We start from the raw sequence: 21,769 nt of genomic DNA, 5'->3' as shown, positions 1-21,769 counted from the left end.
TAAATTTTGACCAGATATTAGCTGTCTAATTTTCTTACATTTTAAAAAACTTGCCTTCTATCTATATCTTGTTCAAAAACGAATTAATTAATTAAATTTTTTCAAAAAAATTGTTGCAATAATGATTTATTGTTTCAGTTATTTTAGCATTGAATAAGAAACGGGTTGACCATTTGGGAAAATCATTGAGGTGAACAAATTATTGCAGGATTTTGTTTTTTTTTGCTGAAATTTTTTATATATATGAGATAAACAAATTTTTTCTTCTCGGAACGTATTTTTATTAAATTCTTTTTAAGTGAAAAGGAATGGTTGTATTATGTAATATTAAAGTATCACGATGCTAGTAGATTTCTCAGAAAATAGAACTGCAATCATCAATTTTTACAACTCCAACTTCATCTTCTACTCAGTACACTAAGACAATACTACAAAAATATTGTCCTACTAGTTTTGAAAAAAAGTGAAAAAAAACTTGTCGTCGACAAAACGGCTTTATTTGGAATTAAGTTCTAAAGTTTTGCGCTGCTACTCATTGGTGAGCTAAAGCAAAACGCTGTCCAAACTAAGACCTAGCTAAGCTAGTAAACAGGTCTAATAGCGCAAAAGATCAATTTGCCAATTTTGAAAAATGAATTCCTTTCAAAATTGATTAAACTGAAAAAACCTTTTACGCTTTTCTACAATGGTAACCCATATTTGGGTGATATATATTAATTCATATCAGGGTATCACTTTAAATATAATAATAACCCGGACTGAACGGCAAGTCAATATCAGTACTGGGCACGTCAAATTGCAAGTCTTATATCAGTACTCATTCAGAGCTATGATCATGTCACTTTTTTTTCTTGTCAGTATAAATGCAAGTCTTGGCAAAGACGTGCAAGTCTAAATGAAAGTTTTGGCCATGACGTGCAAGTCTAAAGGCAATTCTTACAAAAGACGTGCTAGTCTAAAGGCAAATCTTGGCCAAGACGTGCAAGTCTAAATGCAAGCCTTGGCCAAAATGTACAAGTCTAAATGAAAGTCTTGGGCAAGACTTGGTACGTTTATAAAACGTCAAAAATAACAGAAGAAACAACGTCAAAATAGATACTCACACGGGTTATTATCAATTAAAACACGAAAAATTGTTACACATTTGAGCTAAGTGATGGCATTATTGGTTCACTGGCTAATTTGTATGGAGACATCAAACTCGGCCTATTTTTGGAGTTTCAACTAGATCAATATTCTGGCTGATTTCGTACATTTTGGGCCAAAACAGGCTCAATTGGCGCTTGCAGGCTGCTAACAGGGCCTCGGGACAGCAAGTGGACTCTAACTGCGTTACCTCTTTTCACAAATTGCTCGACATTTCGTAAATCTAAAAAATCAAGAGTTGTCGCTGTCCGGCTGAAATTCTGCTCCAAACGACTGAAAAGCGCCTAAAAACGGCCCATAACTACCTGAAATAACCCATTGGGACCACCCGGGGGCCCTGCAGTAGTGTTTGGTACCATTTTGTACCTGTCCGGTATCAATTTTCAGGACCCCTGGAAAGTGGCCGAACATAAGCCTGGAAATCGTGGAACGTTACAAAAAAAATTTGAAATTCGAAATTTTTACTCAAAAAATTTTGAAAAGTTGGTTTTGACTTAAGAATCAACTTGCAAGTGTAATCCAAGCCAAGTCTTGGCAAAGACTTGCCAGACTTTCAGACTTGTTTTTAGACGTGCACAGTTCTGATTTGTGCATGTAGACTTGCATTTAGACTGGCCCAGTACTTATCTTGATTTGCAGTTCAGTCCCGGAATAATTTGTTTCTAAAAGCCCTATAAAGAAATTTTAAGCATGCTTTATGTCTAAAATTTGTTCTCGCCATGATAGCCATTTTGCTGTAATCAATGTTATGATGGGATCGGTTTCACTACGATGACTACGTCACTGTTTTTGTGTTTTCGATTCTTTAATTCCAATATTGTTAGATTAGGATCTATGTTCCATTGCTTTGAAAGCAATCTTTTTACTTAAAAGAAATTTCCCTCTTTACTTAAAAAGAAAGAACTGTGACCAATAACAGTAGGCGGTAGAAGCTCCCATCGGTGTCTGTTAACTTGTGCACCATAATATATCAGAAAATGTATCAAACAGAAACCAGAACACGTTTGGAGACTTTCAACTCAAACTCGTTTCTTTTTTCGACTGAATTTTGTTATCGTTTATTTTGTTTTAGATATCAGATGATATCACCCAGGATGCGATTCGTGACTCAAAAAAGGCATGTGTCAGACAGACTTAGGTCGTGAGATAAACAGACCGAAAATTGACTAAGGATCGAACAGAATAGACTTTAAGCAAACTGGACCGGATCGAACAGACTTAAAATAGACCCTAGGCCAGACCAAACAGACCCAGACCCTGAAACAGAACGTGGAGACCAAAGCCAGACCCTGTACTTGACTGAATAGATTTTGTGCACGGTGGGTAAGACTGAAGAGACCCTGGAGACTCAGCTCAATTGTCATTTTGATGTGGGACCTCAATCTTGGAACCAACCCACAACCATAGTTGGTCTGATCAGGGCGTGCTTAGGTCGCCCATCTCATTTTAGAAATTGTTATTTTTACTAATAGTTTCTTTAAGGTCTTAAGGCCTTACTCGGCAAATGCACTTAACATAAAAGTCAGCATCTTTTAACATACCTTGTGCGATAATGTTCGACAATCATTGGTGATTTTTAGCAAATTTCTTGAAAGGAAAATTATTCCTTTATTTGCGTTGTTAGTTTCAATATTAATTACAGACGAATGATCGCTTAGATGTTATTATCCGGAAATTAGTTCCACTTCCGGACCACAATCTCAGCTATGCGGGACAATAAACAAAAATAAACAACATTCCAATATCGCTCTCCGCTTATTTTGCAACTTCCACTCTTTTCTTTGTTAATAAATAGTTAATGATTGTTTTTCATTTGAACTGGGAAAGTAAAAACATCGAGATTAAAACTGTATTAAAGCATTCATTAAGAGCGTAGTATGTACACGATTTTGAGCATAAATTAGCAAAAAATTTTTATCGAAATTTTCGTCCTCGTTTCTATTCTATAATTTACCTGCGCAAAAAAAATATAATAGGTTTGACTGAAAAAATTGATTATTGTTATTCACGAGTTTTTTATTCCAACTTCCTCGTTTTTTTTCTTATTAACAGATTTCAATTTTTTCTACCGCTTTTAAAAAGATTTTTTACTTTTCTAAATGGTGATACTACCACAACCATATTTGCAAAGAACTAATCAGTCGACGTGAAACTTCGTTTGTTCATGCTTGTTAAAAGGTGAAAAATCAATTCCAGCGCTACGCTTAAAATTCTATATTGGGTTGGATGTTTTAACGTGAAATGTTCATATTAGCATAACATAATTCAAAGGCGCGACATTATTTGAATTTTGGAGACATCACTGCTCGCTGTTATGTTTCAACTAACATTCACTCTGATTAAAATCATTTCACATCTCTTTTGATGAATTGTACCTTTTAACCGACACAATATTTTTATAATCTAATCACTGTTACTGAAGAAATACACAAAAAGAGTTCACACATCAATTGAGAAAGCGTGAAAGGTAAGAAAATGTCCTTTTTAATCATAATGTGATCATTGATATGATCAGAGTCTTTTTCAGAAGCAAATTTTAGAAGCTATTTGTCTTTTTGCAGACGCAATTTTCCATCAAATGAAAACGGCAAATAAATAACAAACCTATGTTAAATCGGGGCGTTCGATATATAATCTCATCCTTCAATTTTATTGAGATCTGCCCTAGTGATCCCTGAATTAAAAAAAAAACTTGCAAGCTTCTTGGAAACAGTCTCGCGTACGTTTACCAAGATATTTTGAAGATTCATGCCAGCCTTTCGGTTCGATTGCAATAATTTTGCATGATTTTCAATTCAAATGCGCGAGAAAGTTAGCCACAGGAGAGGGGGCGGGGTCTCTCGCATCAGAAATTTTTCTGAGGTTTTGTGTAGTGTTTTTTGAGTTTCATTTACGTATAAAGATGCTGCATTAAAAAACATGTACATGAGCAAACGATGAGCTTCTCCAACAACCAAAGAAAAAAAACTGAGATTCTTGCAAAATTGCGACTCAATACTGAAACGCTTGCCACAGTTTTGAATTGCTAAACTTGTTTTATCACCACAAGTTTTTTCCAAACATTCTTTCCTATTCATTAAAACCCCCACTTTTATTTCGCAATGATTACCCAGTGAAACGAAACTTGATAGCCTTGATAAGAAACATACTAAAACATGGGTAAACCTTGCCAAGTTCTTGCCATGTTAGTAGTGGATAAAACAAGGGATTCAACCACCAGTAAAATTTGTCCCTTTCTACTAACGCTAATCGCGCATGTCGAATCGGGCCAAATTTTTCTGTTTGTTGAATCCCTTGTTTTATCCACTACTATATATTAGCTCTAAATTCAATAAAAAAATCAATTAAAATCAAAAATAAAAACAAAAAATCAAAAAATCAAAGCAAAATTTACATTTCACTTTTAAAGAGTGATTCACTCTTATTCGGAGTGATCCCCAGTAGAAAAGATCGCTCTTTTTCGCTCTTAAAGAGTAAATCCCTCTTTTTTGATATATTTTTTATTTTTTTATACTTTTTATTTCAAAATATCTATACTTTTCAATAAATTTATATTTTCTTTTACTTTTTCTATATTTATTCCATTATTAATAAGAAATGATGCAAAATTATAGTATTTACATGAACAGATTTCCTCAGTTTGGGTAATATCAGATCTGTGGAACAGTTGCACTGATCTAGGAACCAGCTCCGCTGATCCATGAAGTGGTTTCACCAATCTTTCTGTTATATTTCTACTAAATCCTCTAGTCAATTCTATATCTGGATGTTGTTTCTTTACAAGAGCCCGTATCCCATCATATCTCACAACAGAAGTACAATATGGACAATTAACTTTAGCTGAAGGACAACTTCTACATGTATACTTACCCTCATCAAAATTATTTAGTGGTTTTATATAATTACACTTACTACAACATCTAGTTAATACTTCTGAGCTTGGGATAAGGTTAGTGTTAGGGATAAGGTTAGGGTTAGAGTTGGGGATAAGGTTGGGGTTAGAATTGGGGTTAGGATCTGAGTTAGAGTTATAGTCATAGATAGAACCAGAACCAGAACCAGAACCAGAACTAGAGCTAGAACTAGGGTTAGAACTAGAATTAGAATTAGAACTAGGGTTAGAACTAGAACTAGAATTAGAATTAGAATTAGAACTAGAATTAGAATTAGAACTAGGGTTAGAACTAGAACTAGAATTAGAATTAGAACTAGAATTAGAACTAGAACTAGAACTAGATTCATTTTTTAAAGAACAACCCCATGGAGAAAAATCATTGGCACAAATAGTACTTAATATTATATTACCACACATACATTTATCAGTTTTATCTTTATGACATGATTCATAATGATATTTTAAAACAGCAATGTTTCCACATTTATAGTTACACTCTAAACATTTTAAAAGCATTTATAATAGGGTAAACTATCAGTGAAACTGCTTCGCAGATAATATTTACCTAATCCTTCACAGGGTAAAATTTAGCCATGATTTCAATTAAATCTTTAGTATTATCTTTAGATGTGATAATCTCTGTTAAATATTTATTTCCTAAAGTATTGAATGTATTAGTTTCACATCTCTTATCTAGAATTAAATCAAGGTCTAATTCTTTTTTATCTTTAACAAAATTTATAATCTTTTCTCTAAATTCTTCATTATTTGTATAAAGTTTGTTTAAAAACCTTCCTCCCTTTCTATTCAAAATTCCCATCTCTTCATTGACGAAGTCATAGTTACACTGATCAATATACGAACAAAGTTCGTGGTTTACCAAACTGCTTCCCTGATCATTATAACTACTTCGTGTTTCACCTTCCAACTCTTCTCCATATCCAACATTAACTAATGTATTTACTCTACTCAACATTGTGCTTGCTCCCATTGCTATAGTTCCAGCATTTCTTGATATTGAATTGGGATAAAAACAATTAAATATAAATAAACCTGCGCCTATAATTCCACCAATATTTGATAAAATTTTCATACCCTTTCCCAAAATCATCTCTTTAGTTAGAACATCATTCTGTATTTTAATTTTATTTAAAGTAAGAAGTTTATTAAAATAAAACTGATAATTATCATGATTAATAACATTTCTATCTGTTGCATTAATCATTAGTGGTTTCATATATGTTATAATTTTATTTATATCTTCTCTTTCTAAATCATCTTTTAAACTAAGAGCTTTTAAATCAAGGAAACCAACTCTTGAATCATATATCATTGTTCTATTACTACTAATAATAATAAAAGTTTTTTCCTTTTTATTATATTTAATTATACCATAACGAAGTTCATCTGACATTCCATCTGTATAGTTATAATAGTTACTACTTAATTCACTAATTATTTTATTGAAGTCATGTTCACATTTATATATCTCATTAAAGTTTTTAAATAAGTCAGGTTCATTATAAGTTGTTAAATAAATAGTATCACAACTCATTCTTGCTGTATTAATTATTTGAGCTGGTTTATGACACATTACAATCATTTGAATATTATAATGTCTACCTTCAGTAAAATAATAACCTATATCCTTATTTAACCTATCACCCATATCATCAAGTACTATTACACAATATATTTTTTGTGATCATATTCATATCACATTTTATAAACCCAGTATAAAACTTATTAGACTCAGGATCTATCCAGTCTCTGTCATCTTTACACACTATAACTATTTTTTTAGCTTGATCTTGAACTTGAACTTGATCTTGATTTTGATCTTGATCTTGGTTTTGGACTGAGTGTAACTTTAAGTATTGTCTAATAAAATATGTTTTCACCTGTACCAGTTCCACCATAAACAATAGTATGTAATGGTGACTTTTTATATTCAAATCTAACTAGACTCCTATTCATAAAACCACCAAAGCTTTCTTCTAGTTTTGTATATTTACTTGGTCTTGAATCATATATTATATAACAAATTCCAATAATAATAATAAAAATAAAAACTGCACTACCTGTTTCCATTTTTATATAATAAATATAGATTTGATTTATATTTAGACTTAGACTTATAATTAGACTTAGATTTAATAAATTCACTAAATAAAAATGCTCAGCCTAACTTTTGAGGAATTCAATAATAAATTTAATATTGATAATAAAGCTATGAGTGATATCAGAATAAAAGATATAGGTAAAGATATAAGTCTAACACCAATTGAAATTGTAATGAGAGATCAAACTCCAGATAGTATCAGGGATCCTAACTTCAACTTTATTGTAAACCTACATCCAACTGAAGGTACACATAGGGTTTTAGTTATAAGAAGAGAAGGTGGTCCAACATATTACTTTGATAGTTTCGGTGTAAAAACTCCACCTTTATTTTTAGAAGAATATGTTGATCTAGGCTCTAATGAGAGAATACAACAATATGATGAATCTTATTGTGGGGCTTATTGTTTATACATGATCTATCTTATTGATAGATGATTTAGAATTAAAAGTGCTTTGAATATTCTAGTTAATCAATGTAAATATCCAGGAATATATAATGAGTGTTCTTGTTTAAGTTGTAAGGTTAATCAGGGAACTTGCTTCGCAGATGATAATGTTAATGTTAATGATATTGTTATTGATAATGATAATGTTAAAGATAATGTTAATGATAATGATAAAGACATTGATAGTGTTAAAGATAAAGTTAATGATAAAGATAATGATCTACGAAGTAGCTTTGCTAGTAATGTTGAGGATAATGATAATGATAAAGATATTAATAATGTTAAAGATAATGTTAATGATAAAGATATTGATCTACGAAGTAGCTTTGCTAATAATGTTGATGTTAATGATAACGATAAAGATAATGATAATGTTGATGATAATGATAATGTTAATGATAATGATAATGATAGTGTTAATGATAATGATAATGATAAAGATAATTTTATATATCTATTTGTTGAAAAACATCAAAGGGCTAAACCTAACAACAAAGAATGTCTTAGTAACAATATCTCTGTAAACATAAATGATGATCTATATTCTTGGTTAAATGATAATGATATAATTACAGAAGCCGCATTCCCAGATAACTTTAGATGTATAATATCTGGTCCTAGTGAATGTGGTAAGACATTCTTCTTGAAAAAACTAATTCTAGCTAGTATATACTTTGATAAGCTATACATCATTGGACCTACTGGTGATCAGTACCATGGTATAGAAAGAATAAACCCAAAAGCAGATGTTGAATTTATTAAAGATATAAAAGATTTACCATCTTCTGATAATTTACCCAAAGACTTAAAGAAACTAATGATATTTGATGATGTTACAGCCAAAGAACCAGTTATTAATAAATACTTTTGTAGAGGTAGACATAATAACTGTAATATGATATATCTTAATCAAAACCTGTTCTCTCTGGATAGGCAGAGTGTTAGAGAGAACTGTAATCTATTTATTTTAATTGAACAGAGAGGTAAAGTCCTAGCATCGATATATCAAGATTTCTTTAATAATGTTGAACTTATTTATAATGACTTTGCTAATATATGTAATAAGGTATGGAAAGAGCCTTATAATTATATTGTCATTAATATAACTAAAAATAAAAATATTAATGGTAAACTAAGAATTAATTGGGATCGGAGAGTTTTGTAGTCTAGTTTAAGTATCAGGGAACCTGCTTCGCAGATACGTCTAAGTCTAAGTACAAGTATAAGTCTAAATCAAACAGACATTCGGTCTGCTAACTATGTTAGATGTAAAGTAAAACTTAATACATCACCATTAAAGTCTATAGGTCTTCCGTGCTCATCTTTAATATGAAATTCTATATATTCTATTCTATCTTTAGTTACATTTTGATACAATATATTAGTTGGTATAATATTTATCAAGTAACCTGGTGGTTCAGTTAGATTAAAGGTATATAGTATGTCTGTGTTATTACCATTATCTTTAGCTCCAGATATCACATTACAATGAATGTTAATAGTACTAAAACCCATAAAATCGATAATTTTCTGAGATTTATATCTACCTTTTTTATAAATTATTTTTCTAAATCCTAGTAATGAGGCTAGTGAGTTTTCTATATCAGAGCTGATCGCTCCTTGTTTTATTTCCATTAAACATTTCATCGTATTTTTATCAGGTTCTATTATAACATTACCATCAGTTTCTTCTTTTATTAATTCTGCTATATCAGTTAACTCATATGCTCCCGGTGTAATAGTTGAATATAGCAACGGGATTCCTTTATATTTATGATTAGGTATAGCTGTAATGTTTGGGCTTGAGGTAGAGATAGGGTTAAGGTTAGGGTTAGAGATAAGAGCCCGAGGTAAAGCTTCATCATCTTCTATAACAGTACTAGCATATAAAAATTGATTATTTCTCTTATTCACATTAAACACCGAATTGTAAACAGATAATCTAATTAAACCTAATTTTGTTGTACTAAGTATAGATTCACTAAAGTTAAACTTTTCTGTTGGTTTTATCGTTCTAAAGTTAAGTGTATGCTCTTCCTCAGTTTTAGTTAAAGCTTCGTGTATATTTTTAGTTCATATAAAATCAAGTTGTCTGTCATTTTTTATCTAATAAAAATGGATTTTAATTTGGATACAACATCTAATTATAATAATGATATACACAAAAGTAAGATTATAAAATATAAACCTAATAATCTGGCAACAAGGAATACGGTTAATACTAACATTAATATCATACTCAATAGAGAAGAGAATCACTTAAATTTGCGTGATTCCTATCTAGAGATAGAGTTTGTTGTATCAGATGATGCTGGTTGTGTATTTGCTAATGATGCTAATATCAGCTTAGTTAATTATGGTATGATGGCATTGTTTAGTTCAATTAAGCTTGAAACTAGTGGTGGTAGGACTTTTGAATATATAGATCATTGTCTTCCTAATCTATTGATGTATAAGTTATTAACTAGTACTGGTGATGAATATGAGAGTGGTTTTGTTAGAAATCAGGGTAATAGAGATAGTCAACTTAAAGGTGACCATATTGCTGCAAAACGAGGACATATGTATATGAAGATTAAGATGAGTGATCTATTTGGTTTCGTAAATGATTTAGAAAAGATTATATATGGTTTAGGATTTAAACTAATATTAAAAAGGAATAATAATGATCGAGCTCTATATAGAGTTAATGCTAACCCCGGTGCAGTTGCCAATGATGGTAATATAAAAATTAGAGATATATCTTGGTGTGTACCTAGTATTGATCCTAGTAATGATAATAGAATTATTGTGCAGAAAGGATTAAATAAAAAGAATAATGTAGACTTTAGTTATTATGAAAGAAAAACATTTTATAAGAATGTGCTAATAAGAATTTAAACTAATATTAATAAGGAATAATAATGATAGAGCTCTATATAGAGTTAAAGGTAATCCCGGTGCAGTTGCCAATGATGGTAATATAAAAATTAGAGATATATCTTGGTGTGTACCTAGTATTGATCCTAGTAATGATAATAGAATTATTGTGCAGAAAGGATTAAATAAAAAGAATAATGTAGACTTTAGTTATTATCAAAGAAAGACATTTTATAAGAATGTGCCCAATGCTACTAATTTCTTGTTTGATCTAGGTATGGAAAGTGGTATGGAAAGACCGCAATACATAATAGTTGGTTTTGGAAATAATAATGTTAATGAACAAACCCATGATGCAAGTACATTTGATGTAATGAATGTTAATGAATGTTATTGTAAGATTGGTAGTGAGTTTTATCCTGAGGATAGAATGAATATTACTTATGGAACCAATAATTATAATGAGGCTTTTAAAGAGATTGTTAGCTTTAATAAAGATTATAATGGGCTACCAAATAATATAAAACCATATATAAATCATAGAACATTCAAAAGTAGTTATAGAATATATGTATTCGATACTAGATATCAAAGGGATCATATAGGTCCACAACCAATACAACTTAATTTTAAATTTAGTGCTGTAGTTGCAGATGTTATATGTCATGCATTAGTATTAACTAGAAAGGTTATTAAAGTTAATAGTGATGGTAATAAGATGGTTGATATAATATCATAGATATATTTTAAGTCACAGATATAATTTAAGTCATAGATATAATTTAAGTCATAGATATAATTATAATTTTAGATATAAATCTAGCGATAATTATAATTTTAGATATAACTCTAGCGATAATTTATAATTATAGTATAATATAGTTATTGTTATAATTATATACTTATACTTATACTTATACTTATAGCTAGTCAACTCTAATTGTTACTCTTGATAATACCTAACTATTTCTTATTAGTATTAACAAAACCTTTAGCATAAATAATGTCTAATTTCTTTTTATTTTCTAGAGCCAAGCCTCTAGCTTCAAGCTTAATCTTAGCCTTGGGCCTAGCCTTAGGCTTGGGTTTAATAACAACAAAAGGATTATACTTTTTAACTTCCGTTATTTTCTAAATATAGAAATGAGTCTTTTCAACATGTTCAAAACTAATTCATATTGTGTTGGAGGTAGACATTATAGCGGTACTGTTAATATAAGATGAGCTATTACTTCAAAATGTACTAAAATGTTAAAAGGTAATTGTGTTTTATGTAGAAGGAATAAATCAATGACAGTATCTGATGCAACAATAGAAGCAGAAGGACTTAAATATTTCTTTAAAAGTGTTGGTAAAGCTACGGTTAATTTTGGAAAAAAGTTGCTAATAATCCAGTAAGAGCATTAGAAATAGCAAGTAAAATAGGAAGTACAGCTGCATCTGGAAACCCTAAAGCAGGTCTAGCGGCTACACCTGATCTAATTAAATTTGCAACTACTGGTGAAGGTATAAAAGTAGTACAAAAAGGAAGAGGGTTATACTTAGGTACAAAGAAAAGATAATTATTTGATTATGATTATGTTTATATTTATGCTTATGATTATGATTATATCCATGATTATATCCATGATTATATTATGTTTATGATTATGATTATAACTAAGATTATGATTATATATTTATTGATCGGTGTAACCGCTTCGCGGATAAATATTAACACTAATATTATTAATACGAAAAACATTGTTATTACTAAGCAATAATATCTTTAATCTAAAAAAATACTCAACTTATTCTTCTTGTTCTTCTTATAATCCTCATATAACTTAACAAATTCAATATATTCATCATTATCTATTTTATTATCATTCATTGATTTGGTATATAGTTTATTAAACTTATCTCTAAACTGTTTACTTAAAATATATATTTGTGAATACTTTCTAATTTTATTTCTAATTTTAGTATTAATTTTTTTGATAATGAACCACAAACAGTTGCTGTATTATAAGCTGTTGGTATAGAATAAGCTAATCCTATACCTGTTAATGAAACTGATGTTGTTGTTGCAGTTGTTGCTATTGATGATAATACTATTTCTGTTATCTCAGCTATGTTAATATAATTCTTATATCTACTTAACTTCTTATTATAGTTATTAGTTTCAGTTTCATAATAATTTCTAATATCTTTTATAATGTTAATATTGCTGTTAAATTTTTTATTAGCTTGAATCTTTTCGTTTATCTGTTTCTCAGCCGCTTCGCTGATCAATCTTTCTGATACTGATGACAAATCTGGATATAGTAATCTCTCACTCGGTGCTGTTGGATTGGTCATTGCTTTGCTTATTTTCATTAGTAAAAATTCATTCTATTTCTTTCAATATATCTTCTTGATTAAAACTATAATGCATCTCAAGTCTCTCTTTCTCTTTATTATCAAGTAACTTACTTTGTAAAAGTATAACAATTATATATTGTACTATAACACCTCTATGAGATTTATTGTATTCGTTCATTACTCTCAGACCGTTAGTAAACATTTCATCTAAGTGTATGTTAGTTATATTCTGATTAAACTTATTTTTATCAAATTCTTGCTTTAATTGATTATATTTAGAGATAAAATCTGCAGCAACTTTACTACAAAACTTAACATTATTTCTGACTTCATTCGTTGATTCAATAAACTCATTAATTAGTTCTTCATTAACTTGTGTTTCATTTAGTTGTAATGTTTTAGTTGTAATTTATCAAAGTCACCTTTTCTTAGTTCAGTTATGTTTCTACTTAAAATGTCTATTTTATTAGAAGAGGATAATAAGTTATTGTCACAATACTCTTTATTAACAACATCTTTTTCATCTGTGGGAGGATGAACATTTGTAATTTTATAGGTATCCTCAATATCAATATCATCATTATCTTCTAGGAATAACCCACGAGCCTTATTTAGTGTTAAGTTGTTTGTTGATGTTGATGTTGATTTATGTTTAGCTTGATTGAATCTATTTCTTGTCATTATTTATTTTAAGAAATATATTTAATGATTCTAAAACTTTATTGTTAGATTCAAAATCAAACTCAGATGTTAATAATTCCTGTTCGTAATTTTTACCTTCTATTATCTCACCATTAATATCTCTTATTTTTTAAGTTGGTGGTTGTGTTTTTAGAACTTCATTAACTTTAAACAATTCTCTATTCCAGTTAGGAGTGTAACCTTTAGAGAAGATATTACGCTTATCTACATTTCTAACGTAATCACCAACGTTAAGTTTAGGTTTAATATTCTTAAAACTAAAAGTGTATTTAACTTTATCGGGATTATTAGAAGCGTCAACTGGTGTCATATTAATTGTTGAGTGAATGTTATTGTTATATGTTACAACAGCATTTAATATATTTACCCAATTACCATCGCCCTTGATGAACATTGGTTTATTTATTATGTGTAATAATGTTCTAATAAATCTCTCTATAAACACAGCCTTTAAATCACTATAAGTAGAACATAGCTCTATCCCTGAAGCGGCTTTGCCGGTTCCATATTCTTTAAGTAAAGATTTTAATGTTTTATTGTAAAACTCACTACCTCTATCTACCCATAACTTTTCTGGTTTTCTAGGTTCAGAGCCACTTTGTGGATGTTCACTTAATACTATTTTAAAACCATTAGTTATAGATAAACCAGATTTATTCTTTAAAGGAATAGCCCATGAATATTTTGTGAATATATCTATAACTGTTAATATAAACTTATAATTATTATTGTATTTACTTAGAGATGACTTATCAATTAAATCAGCTGACGATGTTTCATCTTTATATAGTGGTATTATTCTTTGTCTTTTAAACTTTGTTATTCGAGGACTGAATACTTCTTTAGCTAGTTGTTGTTGTTGTTTTTCTAACGTTTTATTTATGGACATAGTCATCTGCGAACCAGCTCTGCTCGTGGCTAGCCAGCAGGTTCCCTGATGGATGTAGTCTTGGTTTCACCTATTTACCATAATTAAAAACAAAATTATCTAGTTGGTTTTGATTATTAATAATCATAGATAATATTTGCTTAGATATATCTAGCATTTCATCATATAACCCATCATGACCAGCTTGTGTTTCTAGTATTAATAATTCTAGTCTTTCTACTAAATTTTTTGGGTTGCCATTTAATCCCCTGCCAAATATATCATCTCTTACCTCCATTATACGTTTAACTGTTTTATATCTAGTGCTTTTCTTATCCCCTTTTCCTAAATCATATCTAATATCCTTTAAAAACCTTTTAATTTTGTTTTCATCTTCCTCAACCTTATCATCATATGTTACATTTGATTTATTAAGAAAATCAGTAAATCCTTCTAAAAACTCATATACATTATCCCTAACTAAGAATGCACCCTGCTCTAGAGTTATATCAACACCATTCATTTTATATCTCCTACTAGGTAAATCTACGAGTTCTAATTTTAATTGAGGATTAGTTTGAGCCCCCATGTCATGAAGAAGTTTGGCTGTTTTTGTATCAACATAAACTGGTGCTATATCTTGAGTTTGCTTTATGGTCCCCTTTAACGTTTCACCAATCTGCGAAGCAGTTTCACCCATCTTGGAAGCAGTTTCATTAAACTGGTAACCAGCTTGCATGATCTGCAAAGCAGTTTCACCAATCATCTTAGCTTGTTTATCTAACTCTTGATTTTGCCAATCTATTGCTCTTAATGTTTGTTCACCTAATGCTAGATTCCGTTCAGTGTTTGCGTTTATCTGCGAAGCAGTTTCACTGATAGTTTTGGTTAGAGGATAAAATAACTCTTCTATTTCACCATAATATTCTTGTTGTTTTAATTTATCTTCTAATCTATTTCTTCTGTTTTGTTTTTCTAGATTGTTTAATTCTATAATTTTGTCTAGTTTAGTCATTTTATATGTATTGAAAAATTATAATAAGAGTTTATTGATCATATTAAGGAACCAAATCATGATGATTTAATAATTTCAACTTATTCTAAATATGTAGATGGGGCTAAGAAGATAATAAAATTTCTAGAATATAATAAAAATATAATAGCTGGAGCTACACTACATAAGAATACAATCATGGGAGACACTATGGAAAAATATATGGCTCAGATAATGATTTATAATATACTAACTAGCAACCCTATGGATGTAATGAATGAAGTAGGTCTATAATTATTTGTTATAAAAATTAACAATCATCATCAATGGTTAGTTCTAGAATATTATTAACCAGTAGGTCTTTGTCTCCATCTAATGATCTGCGAAGCAGTTTCACTGATGCTTGTTGGATCATTTTTTTAAATCTCTTTTGAATAGATATAGATTCTCATCATGAGGATAGCTTTAATATTATTTACATAAAATCTTTTATCATCAGATATATTTAAACTGATCTTGTTTTTGTTGTTGTCATGTTATCACCAACTTTTTGTATTCTACATTCATCTACTGTTCTCTGTGTATTATTCATTAATGCATCATAATAACCTATGTGCCTAGCATTATTATGCTTCTTTATTCCTTTTTCTTTAGTGTTTTTAGGATAATTTTTGAAGCTATATGTTTTGGGGGACAATGCTATGAATTCCTCGATAATCCTACTTCCCAGCTCGCGCTTAAACTTGGCGGGGACTTTATTATTAGTTTTTATAGGTATGTCTAGATTACTTAAGTCCATATGCTCATCATTAACTTTACCTTCACTATAACTTAATACGAAACTGTCCGTATCCAAATAGTGAAGAATTAGATCTTTGAGGGATGGTTGTAGAATATTATAGAATACATCATACATGTGTAATTTACTTAATTCTAAGATAGTAACACTTACAATTACTGGAGAATCATATTCTATTTTTTTCTTTATATATTCTATTTGGATAAAATCTCTATATCTAGTTATATTCTTAAATGTTGCTTTATTATCTTTTCATTATCTTTTCATCATCATGCAAGAACTTGCTTTGAAAGAAGTGTAGAGGATTCATGCACAATCTTTCATATAATGAGTTATTCATTAATTTCCTTACATCCTTTTCTGGTTCAGTTTTAGCTGTTGCTCTTTTAATTGTATTGTTTTGTATATAATCTCTACATATATAATCTTGTTTAAATCTAATTACTCCATGTATTTTTGTTACTTTTACTCCCATCTTAACATAGAACTTTAACATCCTATAATGAACCATATATTCTGTTTTGTTGTTTTGGTCTAAGATTAATTTCTCTGATCTATGAAGCAGTTTCCCTGATCTTGCTTTGACTCCATCTCTTTCTTGATATCCGAATTCATTATCATTTATCTTTCTTTTATTAGGCATTAGTGCTAACTGTTCTGTCCTCTCTTTACATTCATTAGTATAATCAATTTCACAAACTATATAGTAACCATGATCACTATCATCTGGAGTATTCAATATTACATCTAGAGTAGTAGTAGTAATAAACTCAAAATCCTTATAAGGTAACTTTTGCATCATTCCATAACCATACAGGTTCTTTGCGTCTATGTACCATATATTTCTATTAATAACTTTATCATTAGTATTAATATTAGTATTAGTACTAGTATTAGTATTAGTATTAGTATTAATTTTAGTATTAGTATTAGTATTAGTATTAGTATTAGTATTAGTATTATAATTAATATTAGCATTAGTATTAGTATTACTATCTGCGAAGCAGGTTCCCTGATTATTTATATATCTATCACCCATTATTCCGCATATACCACCTCGCTTTGCTCCAACAAAATTATCTCGCATTTGTTTTTCTTGTAATGTATCTAATGTTACACCGCTTGACATTAACCAACAATCAAAACTATAACCCGGGAGACTATCGTAATGTAGTGGATTGAGCTTGAATTCTTTCATACTTAGTTTAACATATTCATTCATGCAATAGTCTAATATTTCCACATCATTTTGTAAATACTCTATAGTTAGATCTTTACCAGTTTTATTACTGCTTTCATTATTAAAGTTATCTACTTCTTCTTGTGTTGGTAATTTATTATGTAGTGACGATTTGAAGTCTTCTATTTTTAGATTACCTATAGCTTCTTGGTAGGTAGCTTTGCTACTATACGACTCTAAACCAAAGTATTCATATGGATATAATGTTTTAGTTTTACATCCGTATATCTTTGCCATTTCATCTAGAGGCATAGCTAAGAAGTTATATCTGTCTAAGAATTGGAGACAACCAATGCTAAACATCTTAGATTTACCAGCAGCTAGTGGTATGTTATCTACTTTTCTTTTATCATTATTCTGTTTAAAGAGTTCACTGTATAGTAGGTTGATGTCATAGCCAGAGCCATTATGGAATATTACTGGAATGAAGTTTTGTTGTTTGTATCTTAGATTACATATTTTACATGCTGGTCCTCTATATTTAACAGTTTCATGACAGTGATCTCTTAATTTATTAATACATGTTTTGCTGCAGATATGACAAATGTTCTTAGTTTTATGATATAATTTATCTTCTTCTGTGAATATCATCTTTTCATTATGTTTGAAATTATTCTCAGTTTCTATTTCTAACAGATCTCTAGCAAATCTTCGATGCAGCCTAGACCGAAGTAGTGTTTGAAGTTACCTTGCCAGGTGTAACCCACAGCTTTTGAGATATGTTCAGCTATTACATATTTTAAATCAATAGTTGAGACTTCAACAATGCAACAATCTATATCGGCAGTTATAATATTTTTTATATTCTGACGTTTGTGTTCATTTACAAAGGTAATATGTTTTTTCTTAGGACAAACAATCTCTGGTTTGGATGAGGTGCTGCATTGGTGTTTATCATATTTAATTTGTGAGTTAAACCAATAGGTACACCTATCACAATAATAATATTCAATGTTGTTTTTATTTGGTTGTTCGAACAAGGTTTCTATATTTTTTATTAGGGCACAGTGTTCTATTTGACCATTACTCCAAACTAGTATTCTTACATCTTTTCTATCTTTATTAAAATCATCCACTTGTTTGAACAATTCTATTTTACCATTACCACAAGGTGTGTATACCCAAATATTAATATTATACAATTACTGTATTCTTATTATATAAGCAAAATCATCTTCATGTTGTTGTTGTCTTGGTTCAATTAATTTATCTACATATTTACTTTCTCGAGTTGCATGGTGTGGGGCGGGATGTAGCCAAGCAGTAATAGTTAGTTGTAAGCAATTGTATTTATAACTACGTATTTTTAATATCGATTTAGAGTTTTTGAGATCTGGAGGTAAATCTATATTACTACCAATAGATGCTTTAGTTGGTTCAATGTTTAACTGAATACTTCTTATTCCAAGCAACTCAAAATCAAAACCATAACCTTCATATATTTCCTTTTCAAAATCTAGCCACCGATTGAAGTCACCATTTTCATATATTGCATTATTATTAATATAATCAGTATTGAAGAATATTTTAGTAGTTTTAACTTCTTCTTTGGTTCTCTTCTTATAATCACATTCAGTCGTGATCTTATATTTAAAACTCTTAACTTTTCTGAACTGGTAACAGTTTTTAATCTCTTCTAAAGAGTAATTAGTTGCTCCATCTATATCTTCAATGTAATTCCCACCTTTATCAGTAATATAAAACTCTCTGATGTTCTGACTTGAGTTTATATCGAAGTCTTCTGTGTTTTCTAGATACATGCGATTGTGACTATATGAATGAGTAGTTAGAGCTACTTTCCTTCTAAATTCTTCATGACTTTCTTTACATTCATACTTAATTCTGGCGTAGATATCCTCTTCAATTTTAGTTTTAGGTTTGGTGGCTGGTTTAGTTTTAATAATATAATCATCTTCATCCAAATTATACACCCTCTCCGAGATTTCCTCTTCTTCAGACTCAAACATTTTCTCCAATAGTTCCTTATGTTTAAGATCATATGATTGATGCCTGTATAAAGCCTTCTTCGGTTCAAAGGATAGATTTCAGACATCGCAGAAGTTTATGACACTAGTATTAGTTGATTGAGACATGATGCATTTTTTTAGAGAAATAATCCAAAAATAGTTTTTCGGAAAGTGAAAATGAAATGCAATAAATGCATAAATAAAACTTGGAAAGAATGTTGTAATAATTGTAAAGAATTAGAATATTCTTGTTATGTATGTAAAAATATGGTTAAGGTTAAAGATTATATAGAACATTTGGGATAGCATTATTCTGATCCTGATCAATATCTAACGTGTAGTATGTGTAATGTTTATAAACATATATCAGTATATAGATTTAGAAATAGGAATTTTAGACTATGTATTTATCTTCATAGATATAGATTTGGTCACACTATAAATCAATTCAGAGAGCATGTTTATAAGTATAATATTCAAGAAGACATAGAAAACACTAATCACTGTGTTTCCACCGATCTCAGTGTTTTGACTGTAAACCATCACAGTGTGTCCCATATACAGTCTCACAGCAGGGATTATCCTTTTTAAGAACTGTGAATTTGGTTTTTTTTATCTCACTTAGTTTCATAGTAATTCATTAGAGTCGGGGGACGTTCACTGGAGTCAGTGAGGAAGGAACCCCAAACCTTCCGTTTGCTAAAGCAACTTAACTAGACTCGATGATTTAACCAATACACCAAGTGAGACAGAAAGTTTTAGTTTTAGATTGATTAAATATTGATTTGGGGATATTTAAAAATTTTATTATTTTAATATTGCTTTCAATTTTTGTTCAAGTTTTCTTTTTTTGTTCAAGTTTTTTCGCAAGTATGTTTTACGTGCTTTTTACACGGTCTCATCTGCGAAGCAGTTTCATTAATTAGTTTTATACTAGTATCTGGGGACGTCCACTGGAGTCAGTGGGGACAGAACCCGAACTATCCGTCTGATAATGGTCAATTACCAGCTTAACTCTGTACTAGTGGCTTGCACTAAGTGAGACAAGAAATGATAGATTTAAAATATAAAAGAAGTGAATATAGAGCTAATATATAGTAGTGGATAAAACAAGGGATTCAACAAACAGAAAAATTTGACCCGATTCGACATAAGCGATAAGCGTTAGGAGAAAGGAACAAATTTTACTGGTGGTTGAATCCCTTGTTTTATCCACTACTCATGTTACATGGGAAGTAAACATCTAGACATATGGCGGAGACATATGGTGGCTTATGTTTTTGTTTAATGCAAGCATTTTATGCTATGTTTTATTATGAGTCTCCGACTCCTTTTTTTCCGACCCCTCTCTGAGGGTGGGAGGAACTATATACTCAAATGGTTTTTTTTGTTCAGACAAATTTGACCGAGTTGTGAGTGGTATCATTAGAAAGCCCATCCAACGTAGAAAATGGAATTAAAAAGATTTTTTCAATTTTTGTTCTTAGGCAGTTATCGGGGTTTAAAGTTTTGTGAATATTAGACGTAAATCAGTTGTCTTTATTCACATTTTTGAAGTTTTTTTTGACAATTTTGACCAAATTTTTGTCAATATTGCACAAATATGTTACAATTATTATTTGTAGTGTTACTAATTTTATCTCTAAAGATAGAGAAGGATTCCCTAATTGTTTGATCCGAGTTCTGCGCCTCGAATTTACGCTAAATTTTTCAAAAATCAGACCTTTTTCGTCAAAAATTTGCTTTTTTAGGCCACTTGCTTGAAATTTGCTGGAAGCAGAGACCTTAAAATTGCAGCTATAATCCTCCTAAGCACAAAAGAGAACTATTTGTAGAACCGCCGGCTCTAGAAGTCTTCTAGAATTATGATTTGCCAATTTTTTGCAAAATTAAAATCAATAATTATACAAAATGCTTTATTTATTTTCGACAAACTGAAAACTTTCTGATAGAATTGATCTATTTCGCAACAATACAACAATTGAGTGTTTTGTTAGACTCTCAGCAAAATCTTGGTTGATCTTGATCTCGTAATGGATCCTTATGATAAAAATTGTTTAGTTTTTAATGGGGGCGCGATACTTTTTTTCAAAAAATTTCCTCTATGTAAATGTTTTTTATGTAAATTACAAACGATAATTTCAAATCAGGACCTAATTAATGACAGATACTGTTTGAAATTAACGAGACAAAACGAGAGGACATTTTTGTTATTCAGTTTATAGCTGTTTGTGTTATTGACGTTCAAATTAAATTTTTAAAAGAGTAAACGATAGGATTTCAGTTTATAGCTGTTTGTGTTATTGACGTTCAAATTAAATTTTTAAAAGAGTTTTTTTCAACTCTCTACTTTTTGCTTGTATTTTTGTCACAAAGTAACTCAATT

At 29.9% G+C, this 21,769-nt stretch overlaps 1 protein-coding gene across 2 annotated transcripts in view; it reads left to right on the top strand.

Annotated features, from left to right (window-relative positions):
- Positions 1–3,152: 3,152 nt before the first annotated feature.
- LOC142348803 (gamma-aminobutyric acid type B receptor subunit 2-like) overlaps positions 3,153–21,769 on the top strand; it is a 168,202-nt gene continuing 149,585 nt past the window's right edge. For both annotated transcript variants that reach the window (XM_075400304.1, XM_075400307.1), the window contains exon 1: positions 3,153–3,613. The gene's annotated coding sequence lies outside the window, so the exon portion shown is untranslated. The remainder of the gene's footprint in view (positions 3,614–21,769) is intronic.

Source organism: Convolutriloba macropyga, chromosome 10, assembly GCF_964194025.1.
Source record: "Convolutriloba macropyga chromosome 10, txConMacr16.3, whole genome shotgun sequence".
Classification (NCBI taxonomy): domain Eukaryota; kingdom Metazoa; phylum Xenacoelomorpha; order Acoela; family Convolutidae; genus Convolutriloba; species Convolutriloba macropyga.
This window is presented reverse-complemented; position numbering and strand designations above follow the sequence as displayed.